Consider the following 16940-nt stretch of genomic DNA (forward strand, 5'->3'; position numbering starts at 1 on the left):
ATTAAGTTAAGGGTGCCATAGAATGCAAACTGTACATAGGCATAGATGAATAATAAGAGTTCTGTACATGGTGATGACATATCATGAGCTTCAAATGCGTTTGTTTCCTCATTTTTATGTAAACCTTGTGCACACAAAAGACTGCTGGAAAACAGACCAATCTAAAACTAAAACCAATGGTGACGTTACAATCAAGATGTACGCCCCAACATTAAATTACACGTTAAGTTAATTACAAAGTTGTTAAAATGCTAAAAACAAAAGTTGTGAAAGTTAGTGCTTAGGGATGTAACGATACTTCGCAATACAAAAATGCCACATTGTGCATCGTAGCATGATTAGTCCAGGCAAAATAGCGTTTTATGACAGACTAATTGTAAAAGATTTTTTTCAGCATAGTTCATTTCTATGAGGTGTCCAGAACAACATATAATACTAAAAGTCCTAAGAAATCCTAGTTGAGGAAATATGTTAATTTCTCATCATCCGAAATGTGTGCCAATAAGGCCAGACTACAATACACCCCAATGGGGCTATTTTTTCCTTTACTCCTCAGTGGCGCCCCCAGGATTGTTTTCATGGGGGGACACAAAGGGGCCAGTACAAATCTTAGGGTGGCACAATTAAAAAATGTATTATGCCTGAATTTAATGGTCAACTGTTTTCCCTTTGCTTTTAATGCTACTTGGAGTATAGTTATTCTTATTTATTACTAGTATATGATTTACTAGAGACAAATAAAAATTGCAAATAATTTAAAGATCAGATGGTGGAATAGTATTAATCTATCAAAGATGAGTATCGACCGATCATCGTTTGATTCGTGTATATAAAATACATTATTTTATTAAACTATACAATGAGTTATATCCAGTGTTATCCAGTTAACATACTGTAATTAAATGAGTGACATACTTTAGTACTTAACATGTTTCTAGTCTTCTATTAAAGGAACACGCCCACATTTTGGGAATTTAGCTTATTCACCGTATCCCCCAGAGTTAGATAAGTCCATACATACCTCTCTCATCTCCGTGCGTGCTGTAACTCTGTCTGACGCAGCCCCCGCTAGCTTAGCTTAGCACAAAGACTGGAAATGCATGGCTCCAGCTAGTATACTGCTCCCAATAAGTGACAAAATAACGCGATCATTTTCCTATTTATGTGTTGTGATTTGTATAGTCAAACCGTGTACAAATAACAAGGTGATATGAGACACAGCGATCTTTTAACAGTATACATACTGAGAACTATATTCTCTGAAGACGAAGCACTGCCGCATGGGCGGAGTGATCTGCTCGCAGCACACGAGAAGCCCCTGGTGAGGAGCAGAGAATTCGGTCAGAGTTGTGCAAATCACTCCGCCCATGCGGCAGTGCTTCGTCTTCAGAGAATATAGTTCTCAGTATGTATACTGTTAAAAGATCGCTGTGTCTCATATCACCTTGTTATTTGTACACGGTTTGACTATACAAATCACAACACATAAATAGGAAAATGATCGCGTTATTTTGTCACTTATTGGGAGCAGTATACTAGCTGGAGCCATGCATTTCCAGTCTTTGTGCTAAGCTAAGCTAGCGGGGGCTGCGTCAGACAGAGTTACAGCACGCACGGAGATGAGAGAGGTATGTATGGACTTATCTAACTCTGGGGGATACGGTGAATAAGCTAAATTCCCAAAATGTGGGCGTGTTCCTTTAAGTTTTCTCGACGTGGGCACGAATCTTACCTCTCTCTCTCTCTCTCTCTCTCTCTCTCTCTCTCTCTCTCTCTCTCTCTCTCACACACACACACACACACACACACACACACACACAAAAACTCGATTGAAGGGACAAGGACGTGTCTGTCTGATTGCGTCTTTGCATTGACTTTGTATGTAATCTACTCGCGCAAATCGTTGAACTTGCGTTTGGTGAGTATGCCCCATAAGGAAACACATTATTCCCTTCGCGGCACCGCAGCGTATTCAATCGGAATAATGACATATTGGCATCATATTTACATCTGAAATGGCATGTTTTGTTTATTTATGTTTTGTTTAATCGTGTCATTATATGGAGCGAGATATGTGTCTTTATTACATGCGATAAATTAAATGATCTGAGAGAAATAAAACTATTTGAAAGAAAAATTATCACACTGATAGCAAAGAAGCATTTCATGAGAAAAAAAAGAATATTTGAGAGAAAAGGTTTTCATACCAAAAGCAAAAAATAATAATATTTGAGACTAAAAAAAAGTTTTGAGAGAAAGTATTTTCTCATGATAGAACATAAAAAATATAAATTATAATTTTTTTTAATTATTTCTGAGAAAAAAAATCTCTCAAGTATATATTTTTTGCTATTAGTGTGAAAACATTTTCTCTAAAAAAAGTGTTTCTATCAAAACGCTTTTCTTTGCTCTCTATGCAATTTCTTGCTCTCGTGTCAGGATTTTGCTTTCTGTCGCATTTTTTTGCAGCATACAATAGTCCAGGTGATGCCAACGCGATTGAGATATCTTATGAAAACATAAAACTAAATTAATTTTCTAAATAATAATGATTATCTTATTTTGACTCGATTACTGCTGGCTCCTGTAGATGGACATCAGAAATGTTTTGTGCAAGGCAGGGAAGCAGAATTGAGAGATGATGAGTTTAAGGGAGTTAGTCCTCACTCCGTCACTTAATCCTCACTCAGTCAGTTTCTTAAAATAGTGTTATTGTAAAAATATTTTTTGTAAAAATAAGATATTAATCATTGTATAATGTAAACTGCAAATGTGCAAGAAAATATGTTCTCGGCTTTCATTATTTCCAAACCGTTTATGCAATTTATTAGGGCTGGGACGATTCACTAATCTGGCGATTCAATACTATCCCGATTATTTTGTGCCGATTCAATACATATCCCGATTCTGTAGCTATTGCGATTCATTGTTTAAATTGTGATTTTTGTTTGCTTAATAAAGTCTAGACCAGGGGTGTCCAGACTTTTTTGTGTGGTGACCTACTTTTAAAATGATAAAGCTGACAAGATCTACTTGCTAAAAAACCCAGTTAAATTTGTAATGACAATTTAAAAGGGTATTAGGACTATACTGCATATCTCTACAATGAATTTAAGGCTGTCCCTATTAGGCTACTCCATTAACAGATCCTTAACAGTCCTTCGGCGGACGTTGATGACGTAGCATCCTCGAAATTCTGGCTTCCGAGGATCCTTCCTTGACATTAAGAAACGGCTACTGTCACACTTCACTTCCCACTTCCTGTTTGTTTTGTATAAAGCCACCTCAGTCTTGTTACTCACTGCATATTATTACTTTGTAAGTCCAGCCTGTTAGTTTACCTGTTACCTGTATTTGTTATCCTGAATTCTGTTTCTGTATCTGCCTGTGTTTGACCTGTGCCTGTTTTTCGATTTTGTGATTGTTGTGCCGCCTGCCCTGAACATTTGCCTGTCTTTGGATTTACGATTGTGGATTTGCCCTTTGGATATGTTTGCTGGCCTTGTTGCAGTGTAGGAATAGTGGGTTAAAGCAACACTATGTAGTTTCCATGTAAAAATGGCTTACAGCTCCCCCATGTGGTTGAAAAGCGCAACAGTGCCTGGTATCAGACACTCTTCTGCAGGCAGGGAGAGGGGCGGGGCTGTGGTTCCTACCCTTCACCGCCACTTGTGTGCTTGTAGCAGCTAGGAGGCTGATCAGGTTGCAGCAACAGTATAATTTGTCCAGTTAAAAGTTGTTTTATCACTGAAATAATTTTAGAGACATTATTTAAAGGTAAAAAAAAAACATAAGCAAAGGACATTGTATAATAGTGTTAGGCTTTCAAAAAAGTCCTGTGCCCCAGTAGAGCTTATGTCTAGCAACGCCCAGTCCCTTAATGCTAATTTCATGTAAAATTTCACTTTTTTTCAGTGACAGTCCAGCCTTAAAATGTTACAATTGTTTATTAAGTTGTATGTACGACAAAAAAAGTTACTGAAATTTTTAATATTATGAAAATAAATCTGTTATTTGAATTTCAGTTTCATTTTTTAATGAATGGACCCCGAATTACATCACTTGAATCCAACGCAGACCACCTCAGCGAGCGAATCCATTTGTTGGAAGCGGTATGTTCCGAACCAACTGAGAACTACACTAAGCTCAAGGCCAAAACAGCGGACTTGGAGGGACGCAGTCAACGAAATAATATCAGGATAATTGGCTTACCGGAGTCGACTGAGGGTCCTCGACCTAAAGCGTTCTTTTCCGAGATGCTGTCTGAAATAATGGGTGAGCAGATCTTGTCGTCACCCCTGGAACTCGACAGGGCTCATCGCGCTCTGATCGCTAAGCCAAAGCAAGGTGAGAGACCGAGAGCTGTTATAGTTCGTTTCCATCGGTACCAGGTCAAGGAGGTGGTGATACGAGAGGCCCGTAAGAGAAGAGGATCTCTGCAATACCGTGGCAAACCGATCGCCATCTATGACGATTACAGTCCTGAGGTTCTAGAACAATGCGCTCAATATCGTGGCGTAATGGCAGAACTTTACAATTTGGGATTCAAGCCATCTCTTCTTTTCCCTTCTAGGCTGAGGATCTTAACCAAGGTAGGTGAGCAGAAGATACTTGCTTCGATCAATGATGCAAAGAAGTTTTTGACGGCTCACCGTAATGCCTCTTAGATGATGACGATCATTGTCTGAACTGTGTTGCAAGGGTCTGCTGGAAAACATTGACTCAAAAAAAAAAAACGGACTTTTTTTCTGACTATACATGAATAGTTTACTATTCACTTTTAGTGACTTATATCATGCGGACATTATTGCGTTTCTAATGACAGTTTTGAGCTGTTGTATAATTGGTGCTCAATTATATTTGTCATACAATTTTTTCGTTTATTTTTTTATGTTTTCAGAATTACTGATAGCATGGTTTAAAACACAAGTTTCGTTCACTTTAGAGGAGATTCTTTTTTTTCTTTTTTTACTGATTTTGATCTGCCATGTGATTATTTTACTGGTAAAATATTTAAGTTTGAGCTAAGGACCATTATGTCATGGCTTTATTCTGTTAAGCTTACTACTTGATGTAATGTTCTCTATATGTTATATTATGAGGATATTTTGCGTTAAGGGATTGAGGATTATATAAGGTAAGGTGAAATAAGGAAGTGTACAAAATATTTAGTTATTTTTCTAGAGGGTTTGGCTCCTACTGTAATGTTTTTTGAGGGTTGGGTTGATTTAGTCGGAGGGATAGGAGGCTTTATGGGGTGGCGTCATACTGGCTTTGCACTTATTTTCCCTGTTCTCTTGTTTTTATGTTGTTTTACTCTTTGTATTTTTGTTTATTTTTTGTTTTATTGTCCGATCACATTCCTCTGATCTGTACTTAAATGAGAAGAGAGTTGAGATTTCTGTGTTGGAATGTCAAGGGGTTAAACTATCCTGTGAAGAGAAACCGGGTTCTTGCTCATCTTCGACAACTTAAAGCTGAGGTTGCCTTCTTGCAAGAAACCCATTTACGAAGTATGGATCAAAACCATCTAAATCGTGGTTGGCAGGGGCAGATTTTCCATTCTTCCTTTCAGGCAAGAGCAAGAGTGGCTATTCTGATTAATAAAAATATACCCTTTGTACCAAATGATATTATATCAGATAAGAATGGGCGTTATATAATTGTTGTAGGCACATTATGCGGTAAGAGTTTAACTTTAGCTAATTTTTTGTCAGTTTTTTCAAACACACTCTTTCTCTTATTCCGGATCTAAACTCACATTCCCTTATTCTTGGAGGAGACTTTAATTGTTGTCTCGATCCGGTGATGGACCGTTCATCATCTAAGCCATGCATTACTAGCAAATCCTCCATTTATCTAAAAAGTTTTTTTTCTGAATATGGTCTATCTGATGTCTGGCAGCTTCTGAACCCCAATAGGAGAGAATATTCTTTTTTTTCAAATGTCCATCACTCCTATTCTCGGATTGACTATTTTGTTCTGGACAACGGTTTAATTCCTAGAGTTCGGTCTTGCGCATATCAAAGTATCATTATATCGGATCACGATCCTCTGATTCCGGACATGACTTTTTTGAATTTACCTTTTCCTAGGAGGAATTGCCGTTTTAATTCTTCCCTTTTGGCAGATGAGAATTTTGTTTCCTTTGCTGCGGACCAAATTTCTTTTTTTCTAAGTGTCAATAAATCGCCCGAAGTTTCAGATTCAATAGTGTGGGAAGCCCTTAAGGCATGTATAAGAGGCCAAATTATTTCTTATGATGCTAATAAAAAAAGGCTCTCCAAAGAAAAGCAAAATTTTCTCGCTGATGAGATTTTTAGATTGGATGAGCATTATGCTAGGTCTCCCACTCCAGACCTGTATAAGAGACATCTTAAACTGAAGTCAGAGCTGAATCTACTTTCAACCAATGAGATAGAGGGTCTTCGGAGGAGAAATGAAAGCGTCAGCGTAAGTTCTACCAGGAAGACTCTAATACCACGTCATTCATTCATAAAATCGGCTTACCAATCACAGCTCAATGCCGACTATTTAAACGCTGAACTAACACTCTCTCCTGCTGCCCGTAGGTGTCGTAGCTGAAGTTCATTTGCTCGATGCTTAGTGCAAACCAAACGTTTTCAAAGCGATTGTTACTCGTACCAAGCAGAATCGGATGTCAAAACGCTCGCCCTTCCTCTGCTTATTTGTGAATTCGGTATGTTTACTCGGCCCGCAATGTTTTCGTGCCAATTTAACCTTTTCCCAGGATCTCTTATCCACGATATGCTACTCGTCTCATTTGCCGCTCGTTCTCACAGACTGCAACACAAGGTTACGGTAGGCGTGTTTGACCAGTCCCTTCGAACGCAACTTTGCCAAAGACCCTTATTTAGGGAAGCTCGCAAACTTGGCACAAAAACGCAAGGAATGAGGCCGTTTCATTTCAATGAACAGATTAAAATGCAATGCAGTCCTGTTAAGCGTAAACTGTAATCGACCATAGCAACTCACTGGACGCTTGCACAGGTGTCACTGATGATTGCCTGAGAAGTTAGGCCGCAACAGGTGTCACTGATCATATTGATTGCCTGAGGAGTTACGGTTCATGGTAAACACCGAAGGGTGATGTCTTCCTAACTAAAATATCTTTGTCTTCTCATCTAAACGAGAGTCACCACACGAAGGCTCTGTAAAGCAAAGATATATATATATATATATATATATATATATATATATATATATATATATATATATATATATATATATATATATATATATATATATATATATATATATATATATATTTTTTTTTTTTTTTTTTTTTTTTTTTTTTTTTTTTACGGCATTATTCCTCCTGAAAGGCGATCGCGTTTCAACAGCACGGCATTAACGCGTGAGTAAGTTAACGTCAAAAGACCCGAACGCAACTGTCTTAATTATCTGTGCGTGTTTGTTGTAAACAAATGGTGAAAAAAATGCGTAAACGACAAAATGGTGTAAAATCATATGTGTCTGCCTAAGAAACAAGGTAAGGTCACTGCTTTACATAATTTTCCTGAATATGTCTATCCTATACAACCTTCCCGATATGTGCCTACATGTGCCTACCTGTTCCTACTAATTTAAGGGACATATTAAATGTTACCTACTGTATTTGTCAGTTATTGCAGTCTTTGACCAAAATATACGGGATGTCTTATTTTAGTTGTTAATGTCATTTTTAATGTCACTGTTAACATCACTATGCAGCCTGCTCAATACTGACGATAGGCCACATTGGCATACTAACACAGGAATAAGCACGCAGTCATAACACTCAACTTGCATTTCTTGCGCAAATTGCGAGTGATTGTCTGGTTATGTCGGTCAAATGTACAATTATCAATGTTTCGTCCGACGACCGTCGGAAACGCTGTCACACAGTTGAAATCAATTGCTTGCATTTCATAAGAATTATGGCATTAAATGTACTGTCATTTTAATTTGGTGTGAGGTAAGTTACATTAATTATTATTTTTTTTATCATTATATCGCAGCCCGTGAGATTGCCGACACGATAGTACTGGGAATGTGACCATTTAGCCGGACGTTGTCATACTCAATTCTAGTCAGAATTTGAGTCTGATACCGCTCCATTGAGCTATAATTATGAGGCGTGTCTCAACCGAAAAATGCCTCTGCACTCAATTGGATAGACCTACGACCAATCAGAGCAACGGAGTGTGTGACGTACGTTACGTCTTTTACAGCCTGACCGAACTGCTAGTTATTTCGCAACAATGACACTAACATTGTGATTATAATGAGTTAGCGAATGTACATCAACACCTATTATGTTTACAACATTTCGTTTATATCACAACATGAAGTATTTACTAAGTCATAGAGTAAGACTATCTCTTACCATTTGTACGTTAGGTGAACTTCATCCACGACAATACCCATTACGTTTGCTTGAAAATATTGGAGCCTAGCATGTCCCTCACTTATTCAGCAACCACGATTCCGGGCTTCCGAAAAGAAGCTGGTAACGACCGCTAATTATATCCATCTCGTCGTGCACGCTGAGCTGCATCGCCGTGATAACGTTAGCCATTTCAGTTGCGACCAACTTTTGCCGAATAGGAAGGACGGCAAAAACATCAACAAATGCCCTGCTCGCGTTTCTCTGTTCCTCTTTTAAAATCAATGCTCTGTCGATATCTTTTAGAACAGACTCAATGTCAGAATCCACACATCTGAACTCTACACAGCAGCAGCCATTCAACACACGCGCTCTTTGGTGACGTGGTTCATTACGTTACTGTTGATTATCTGTCCATCATCGTATAAAGCCCGCCCTCACAATTTGATTGGTTCGACCAGCATTTGTCCAAGCATAGTAGCTCCTCAACGGAGAAACGCCAGACCGATCTTCCCGTTTTCACATTCTTGTGGGCGCGGCTAAGATCGGCTGGCACCCAGGCTAGTGACCATTTATTTCTTCTATTTAATATAGCAATGCTGACTGCGCGGGTACGCGCATCGAATAAAATCTGCTTCCGCCCGCGCGGTAATTTTACAATGCGTCTCATGCAATATTCAGTCATCGTCGCAAGGTTGTAGTATGTTTTCACTAAATACGACAATTAATACGTCAAGTCCGAACACCGGAAGCGTTTGATATTTTTAGTATTCAATTCGGAGGTGTTTTTAGTTCACAGCAACGGTTTAAAACTGAGTGTCACTTCAACCGGTCGATGTGCTTCCACTAAACTCTGGACAATAATGAAACGTTAATGGACCACAATATATATCTTTTATCTTGGTGCTGAAACATGGTAATGGTATGGAGGAGATTGTATTTAAATAGATCGCGAAAATTTGCATATTACGTTTCTTGTTTTAGACTACAGTGAACGTCATGTCAGAACGTCCACCGCAGGCATCATTCTAAAAATAATGGTTAACATGGGTCCGATGCCCATTCTGACTAAAACAGCAAATGTTTATAATTTAATTTGAAAGTACTAACAAGTTCTACCTTCTGTTAAAATTTCATGAACATATCTGATAAAATGAGAAGTTATAAGCAAAAACATGTAAGTAGGCAGCATTTCGGTCACACACATTCCATAGACATCCATATAACTTTCCACTGATTTCTAATAATAAAAATATCATAACTTTCTCAATCTTCAACGGATTTTTCGTCTGCAATCCTCTTAAAACTTTGTTGCACATCACTGATACCTTGGCGGTCTGAAAATTACCTTGTAACAGGAAATGGAACTCTCTCTCATTGACCCAGCGTGCATTTTAACCACCCTAGTGCGAAGTCCACGCTACATGCATTACAAGTTCAGGTGCAACGAAGTCAAAGCATTACTTGTTTATTGAAAAGTTTCTTATGAGGCAAATCATGCTATGCATATTGGTGTTGCAACTGCAGGTTATGTAAGAATGGTATGTGACAACATGCGATTGACTTGTTTATCCATTAAAGTTTAACTTAATTATGCTGAACAATTTCAAAGACTTTAGGTGAAGTCTGACTCGCAGTATGGTCTAAAATATGTTCTCTAAAATTGTTTGAGGCTACCGTGTCAACACAATCACATCCCGTAAATGTCTGGGATCGCTCCCGTAAAGAGAACCTAGTAAAATTGCCGAAAGATGCACGTTTAAAGTTCTCTGTGTGAAACGATGCGTGCTCACTATACGTGCTGCTAAAGCTGAGATCATTCACCTGCATGACAGAGCAGCGCATCACGCGCTCCTCATGATCTCATTTAAAATACGAGTTACAAATAACTGGCGAACTTCAGAAGCGCTTAAAAGTCAAGCATGTGCAGGACTTTACATGTATCACATGTCTTTACGGGTTTTCGCAGTAAGCATGACTCCGAAAAATAATCGGCAGAATAAATTACCCAAAAGTCTAATGATTCCGGACAAATCCTGGAAGCATTTTCTGTGTAGTATTCATAATCTCTGCATGAGAAGGGCAATTGATGGTGTCGGCTATCATTGATCGTGGTCTATTGACATAACCTGATCCCGCACCTTCTAGTAGTTTCAGGATTTTAATAACACTCCAGTCAAGACACTAAGCATTCAATTGCGTATTGTTCGTTCACATTTAGTTCATACAGTTTAGATTAATTTACTTCCATATTTTCTAATCTTTCTAGTCTATAATTATTAATCTTAAAATTCAATAACCTTAATTTCTTTGTTTTATCAATTTCATGTTAATGTTATGATTCTGTTTTCCTAGGTAATTTTTTTTTTCTGCCATCAATACACTTGAAATTTAAAGCCATAGCCAAAATCCCATCTTTTACTACATAAATACTTTGAAAAGTGAATACACTTGAAATGCAACGTTTCATCAGTTTCTATAGCTTTAAGCTGCATAATGATCAAAGTACGATCCAGCAGATACTGGTGGGGGTGTAGGTTACTCAACCATGTCTCATTTCTCGCTAAACTTATCTGTGGCATAGCGCGCTTTATAGGAATATTGTCGCTTTCCATCACAGCCTCCGACATAGCATACGCAGCCTTTCTCACTATAGGGTATATTGTTGCCCCATTGCATGGCTCTCGTGACCTCCTTGCTGCGTGGCATATCATTGCCTGTATCCAGCATTCGCAGTCATACTGCTATACTGCAAATTGTTGATGTGTATCATGGCCTTCTCGCTAATCAGCATATGGTTACATTGTGTCATGGATACCACAACCGACTTATTACATTGCATATGGTGCCCCGCATCTATCCTCCGCAGCCTTTATTATGATTCAGCATATCGTTGCCCCGCATCATTGCCTTCGCGGTCTTCACGCTACATGGGAAGTCGTTGCCCCGTAACCGTCTTTGTTGCATACATATCATTGCCCCGTATCTTGCCCTTTGCGGTCTTCGCACTAAATTGCAAAACGTTGCCCTGTAAGTGTTCTCCACGGCCTTCTCGCCTATCGGGGCTATCGATCGACGTGGCTTTACACATCGCCTATCGGGGCTATCGATCGACGTGGCTTTACATATCGCTTATCGTGGTTTTACACATCACCTATCGGGGCTATCGATCGACGTGGCTTTACACATCGCCTATCGGGGCTATCAATCGACGTGGCCTATCGTGGCTTTACGTATCGCCTATCGGGGCTATCGATCGACGTGGCTTTACATATTGCCTATCATGGTTTTACACATCACCTATGGGGGCTATCGATCGACGTGGCTTTACACATCGCCTATCGGGGCTATCAATCGATGTGGCCTATCGTGGCTTTACACATTGCCTATCGAGGCTGTCGATCAAGTGGCCTATCGTGGCTTTACGTTTCGCCTATCGGGGCTATCGATCGACGTGGCTTTACATATCGCCTATCGAGGCTATCGATCGACGTGGCCAATCGTGGCTTTACACATTGCCTATCGAGGCTGTCGATCAAGTGGCCTATCGTGGCTTTACGTATCGCCTATCGGGGCTATCGATCGACGTGGCTTTACATATCGCCTATCGGGGCTATCGATCGACGTGGCTTTACATATCGCCTATCGTGGTTTTACACATCACCTATCGGGGCTATCGATCAACGTGGCCTATCGTGGCTTTACACATCGCCTATCGGGGCTATCAATTGACGTGGCCTATTGTGGCTTTACACATTGCCTATCGAGGCTGTCGATCAAGTGGCCTATCGTGGCTTTACGCATCGCCTATCGGGGCTATCGATCGACGTGGCTTTACAAATCGCCTATCGGGGCTATCGATCGACGTGGCTTTACAAATAGCCTATCGTGGTTTTACACATCACCTATCGGGGCTATCGATCAACGTGGCCTATCGTGGCTTTACACATCGCCTATCGGGGCTATCAATCAACGTGGCCTATCGTGGCTTTACACATTGCCTATCGAGGCTGTCGATCAAGTGGCCAATCGTGGCTTTACATATCGGCTATCGGGGCTATTGATCGATGGGCCTACCGTGGGGTTACACATCGCCTATCGGGGCTATTGATCGACGTGGCTTTACACATCGCCTATCAGGGCTATCGATTGCTGTGGCCTATTGTGGCTTTACATATCGCCTTTTGGGGCTATCAATCCACGTGGCTTTACACATCGCATATCAGGGCTATCGATTGCTGTGGCCTATTGTGGCTTTACATACCGCCTATCGGGGCTATCAATCCACGTGGCTTTACACATCGCCAATCTGGGCTATCGATCGATTTGGCCTATCGTGGCTTTACACATTGCCTATCGGGGCTATCGATCGTTGTGGCCTATCGTGGCTTTACATATCGCCTTTGGGGCTATCAATCCACGTGGCTTTACACATCGCATATCAGGGCTATCGATTGCTGTGGCCTATTGTGGCTTTACATATCGCCTATCGGAGCTATCAATCCATGTGGCTTTACACATCGCCTATCTGGGCTATCGATCGATTTGGCCTATCGTGGCTTTACACATTGCCTCTCGGGGCTATCGATCGTTGTGGCCTATCGTGGCTTTACATATCACCTATCGGGGCTACCTATCCATGTAAAGCCTACCGTGGCACTTTACGACGAAGCATATTGTAATTCTTATCCTATTCCTTTTGTGTGAATCAGACATTAAAGTGAATGCCTATGCCTATCGTGGCTTTATTTTTGGGGGGGTTCCAATAAATAGCTGTTGTAGCTTAAGAAGTCTGATTCCTTCTTAACATTTTCTTTTGTTTCAGGATTGACATCTCTTCGATATCCTAGCAATCAAGCCAGTTGATCTATTTCACTTTTGGGGGTAGGCTCCGCCCCTGCCTTCAACATCAGGCAGGATCTGCCGGACTACAGCTAGACCCGGACGAAAGGCGGGGCATATGCCAAAATCTTATGAGACTCAAGCATCTTTTTTATTTTGAGACTGATTCGAATTTCTGTCTTTTAATTTAACATGGAATAAATGTCATTCAAACGTTCACTTGCCTTCTGAGTCTTTATGGTTACGAGTCTAATACCACGTCATTCATTCATAAAATCGGCTTACCAATCACAGCTCAATGCCGACTATTTAAACGCTGAACTAACACTCTCTCCTGCTGCCCGTAGGTGTCGTAGCTGAAGTTCACCTCCATCCTCCCCACCACCACCAGGTTGTTCCCTGTTCTTTTGTCCGGGGGTAGGCTCCGCCCCTGCCTTCAACATCAGGCAGGATCTGCCGGACTACAGCTAGACCCGGACGAAAGGCGGGGCATATGCCAAAATCTTATGAGACTCAAGCATCTCTTTTATTTTGAGACTGATTCGAATTTCTGTCTTTTAATTTAACATGGAATAAATGTCATTCAAACGTTCACTTGCCTTCTGAGTCTTTATGGTAGAACTAGGAGTGTTTTTTTATTAAAGTGGGGAGAAATCTGGGAAAGTACTGGCCAATCAGTTACGTGGGCTCCGGGCAAAACAAATTATAAGTGCTCTTCGTCTAGATAATGGGGAGCTCAAGACTGATTAAAGCACTATTAAAGGTGCAGTGTGTTATTTTTAGAAGGATCTCTTGACAGAAATGCAATATAATATACAAAACTACATTATCATGGGTGTATAAAGACCTTTTTATAATGAAAAGATGTTTTTCTACATGGACGAGGGTCCCCTTACGTGGAAGTCACCATTTTGTGGCACCACGTTTCTACAGAAGCCCTTAACGGATACATTTTTTGTCTCTGATGATGACATGTTTTTCTGGTGGCGGCTATTCTAGCTCTATGCATTTCAAAACCGAGGGGTGAGCAGTGGGCTGAGCCGTTGGTTGCAATTCGTAACCTCACCACTAGATGGCGCTAAAATTTACACACTGCACCTTTAACAATATGTTTAGAGACTTTTATTCTACTCTGTATACGTCTAATTCCTCTCCGCGGGGAGACATTGAAAAGTTTCTTAGCCGACCAAACGTCCCCACTTTATCCTCTGACGTTCGGAACCACTTAGAAACTCCGTTTTCTCAGGAAGAGGTTGTGGCTGCAATCTCTTCTCTAAAATCTGGTAAATCAAGCTTGCATCTCTTTATTACTTAAAAAGGACAAAAACCCTTTGCATTTTGCCTCTATAGGCCGATCTCTTTGCTTAACTGTGATGTTAAAATTTTAGCAAAGGTGCTCGCCACTAGACTCGAAGATGTTCTTCCCAACATCATCTCTCCTGATTAGACTGGGTTTATAAAGAATCGTCAGTCATTTTTTAATATCCGCCGCTTACTTAATGTTGTATATTCTCAACATCAGACCATTCCAGAATGTGTTGTTTCTTTGGATGCAGAGAAGGCGTTTGATAGGGTGGAGTGGGAGTACCTTTTCCTAGCCTTGGAAAAATTTGTATTTGGCCCAGTGTTTCTCTCCTGGATCAAATTACTTTATAGCAGGGGTCTTCAACTACTTTTCTTCGGGGGCCAGATTTTAAAATTGTAAATATGACGCGGGCCAAACTTTTACCCCTATTTTTACTTTTGATATATTTTTTACTTTTACCATATATGTGTGTGTTGTTGTCATTTTTGTTACTTTTGTTGTAGTATATTTGAAAAAAACATATTAAAAACATGCATTTTCAAAAAAAAATTGAAATTAAAAGCCTTTTAATTACTGTAAACTCATATTTTCTTTATTTATATTTAAAAACAATTACAGTTTAACATGTAAGAGCCAAATGTTAATAGTAAAAGTGTAAAAGATCAACACTCCTAAACATATTTTTGTTTATAACTGTTTACTTTCATTAATTGTTACATGTCAAGTATTCACAACATATAGCCAGTCTTCTCCTAATGACTAAAATTGCACTACATGTTTTCCTTTTTAATATTTTATAGATACATAGGCTAAACAGCCTTTCCATTGTACATTACATACAGATATAAATGTCGGAAGTTCGCCCCCTAGTGGCAGTCGTAAGGAAAATGTAGTTTAATCGTAAATCTTTCATGGGAGAGAACCTTTAATCTATGAATATATGTATAGTTAATAATTTACTTACCAGTAATTAAAGTATTCAAGATAAAGTAAAACAAAAAATAATAAATAATTTTAACTTTGCACACAGCTTTGATTGGAACACACTGAAATACATCACTTCCGGTCGCCGCGTCACATGCGTGTAGTCGCATAACGTTATTTTCTTGAATGCATCCAAAGCTCGAATTGGATCAGATAATTACAGCCCGCGGGCCGCCAGTTGACTAGCCCTGCTTTATAGATCTCCCTCTGCAGTAGTTCTGATCAATGGTCTGCACTCTAGACCATTTAACTTGCAAAGCGGAACCCAACAGGGCTGTCCGTTAAGCCTGCTACTGTTTGCTCTAGCCATTGAACCCTTAGCAATCGCTCTACGCGACAGTCAGCAGATTACTGGAATTACCCGCGGTGAGGCAGTGCACGTGGTAACTTCATATGCAGACGATCTACTGCTTTTTATTTCAAACACACAAACTTCTTTACCCGCAGCTCTATCTTTGCTTGAGAATTTTGGTCGGTTTTCTGGTTACAAGCTTAATCTGCAAAAGAGTGAATACTTTCCGATTAATAAGTTAGAGGCGCAACTACAGTACCCCAACATACCATTGAAAATAGTTAAAAATAAGTTCTCTTATCTTGGGGTGTATATCACTCGGCATTATAAACACCTTTTTAAACATAACTTTGGCTCACTTCTGGAATGGATTAAGAAAGATCTTTCTAAATGGTCCCCTTTAAAGATTTCTCTCATAAGGCATTATGTTAAGTCATTTGTATTAGACTTTCCAGCTATGCCTTCTGAAAATCCTTTGGATAAATTTCTCTCATGTAACATATTAGCCAAGGGCTCAATTTCTATTATTTATAATTTAATGACCAATTTGTCTTCTTCCTCATTAAATATCATTAAGAGAGCTTGGGAGGAAGACCTTGATAGACCGCTTTCTGAAGACACATGGAACTGTATTCTCAAACAGGTCCACTCATCATCAATGTGTGTTCACTTATACAATTCAAAGTAGTACACAGAGCTCACTTATCCAAAGTTAAACTAGCTAAAATGTTTCCTGGTTTTAGCCCTGTATGCAATAGATGTAAATGTGATGAGGGATCATTAATTCACATGTTCTGGTCATGCCCCAATTAGAGTGTTTCTGGCGATCAATATTTCGTACCCTTTCAGAGGTTCTTGAACATAGTGTTGAGCCAGAACTTCTGGTGGCATTATTTGGAGTAGCACTACAGGAGTCATGGCTGTCGACATCTATGTGCAAAGTCCTTGCTTTTTCTTCCTTGTTAGCACGTAGAGCGAGCGATACAATTAAAGTGGAAAGATCCTCTCCCACCCACACATACCCAATGGATTAGGGATATGATCTTGTCTCTCCCTGGAAAAAATCAGGTATTCATTAAGAGGGTCGGAAAAACAAATAGTCAAGTTGTGGCACCCTTTTATTGACT

At 39.7% G+C, this 16940-nt stretch overlaps 1 protein-coding gene across 1 annotated transcript in view; it reads right to left on the minus strand.

The window, feature by feature from the left end:
- The window catches only part of LOC129423731 (solute carrier family 22 member 4), a 111143-nt gene that overhangs the window by 34670 nt on the left and 59533 nt on the right, over nt 1-16940 (minus strand). The gene's annotated exons all lie outside the window — the stretch shown is intronic.

Source organism: Misgurnus anguillicaudatus, chromosome 9 (assembly GCF_027580225.2).
Source record: "Misgurnus anguillicaudatus chromosome 9, ASM2758022v2, whole genome shotgun sequence".
In the NCBI taxonomy this organism is placed as follows: Eukaryota; Metazoa; Chordata; class Actinopteri; order Cypriniformes; family Cobitidae; genus Misgurnus; species Misgurnus anguillicaudatus.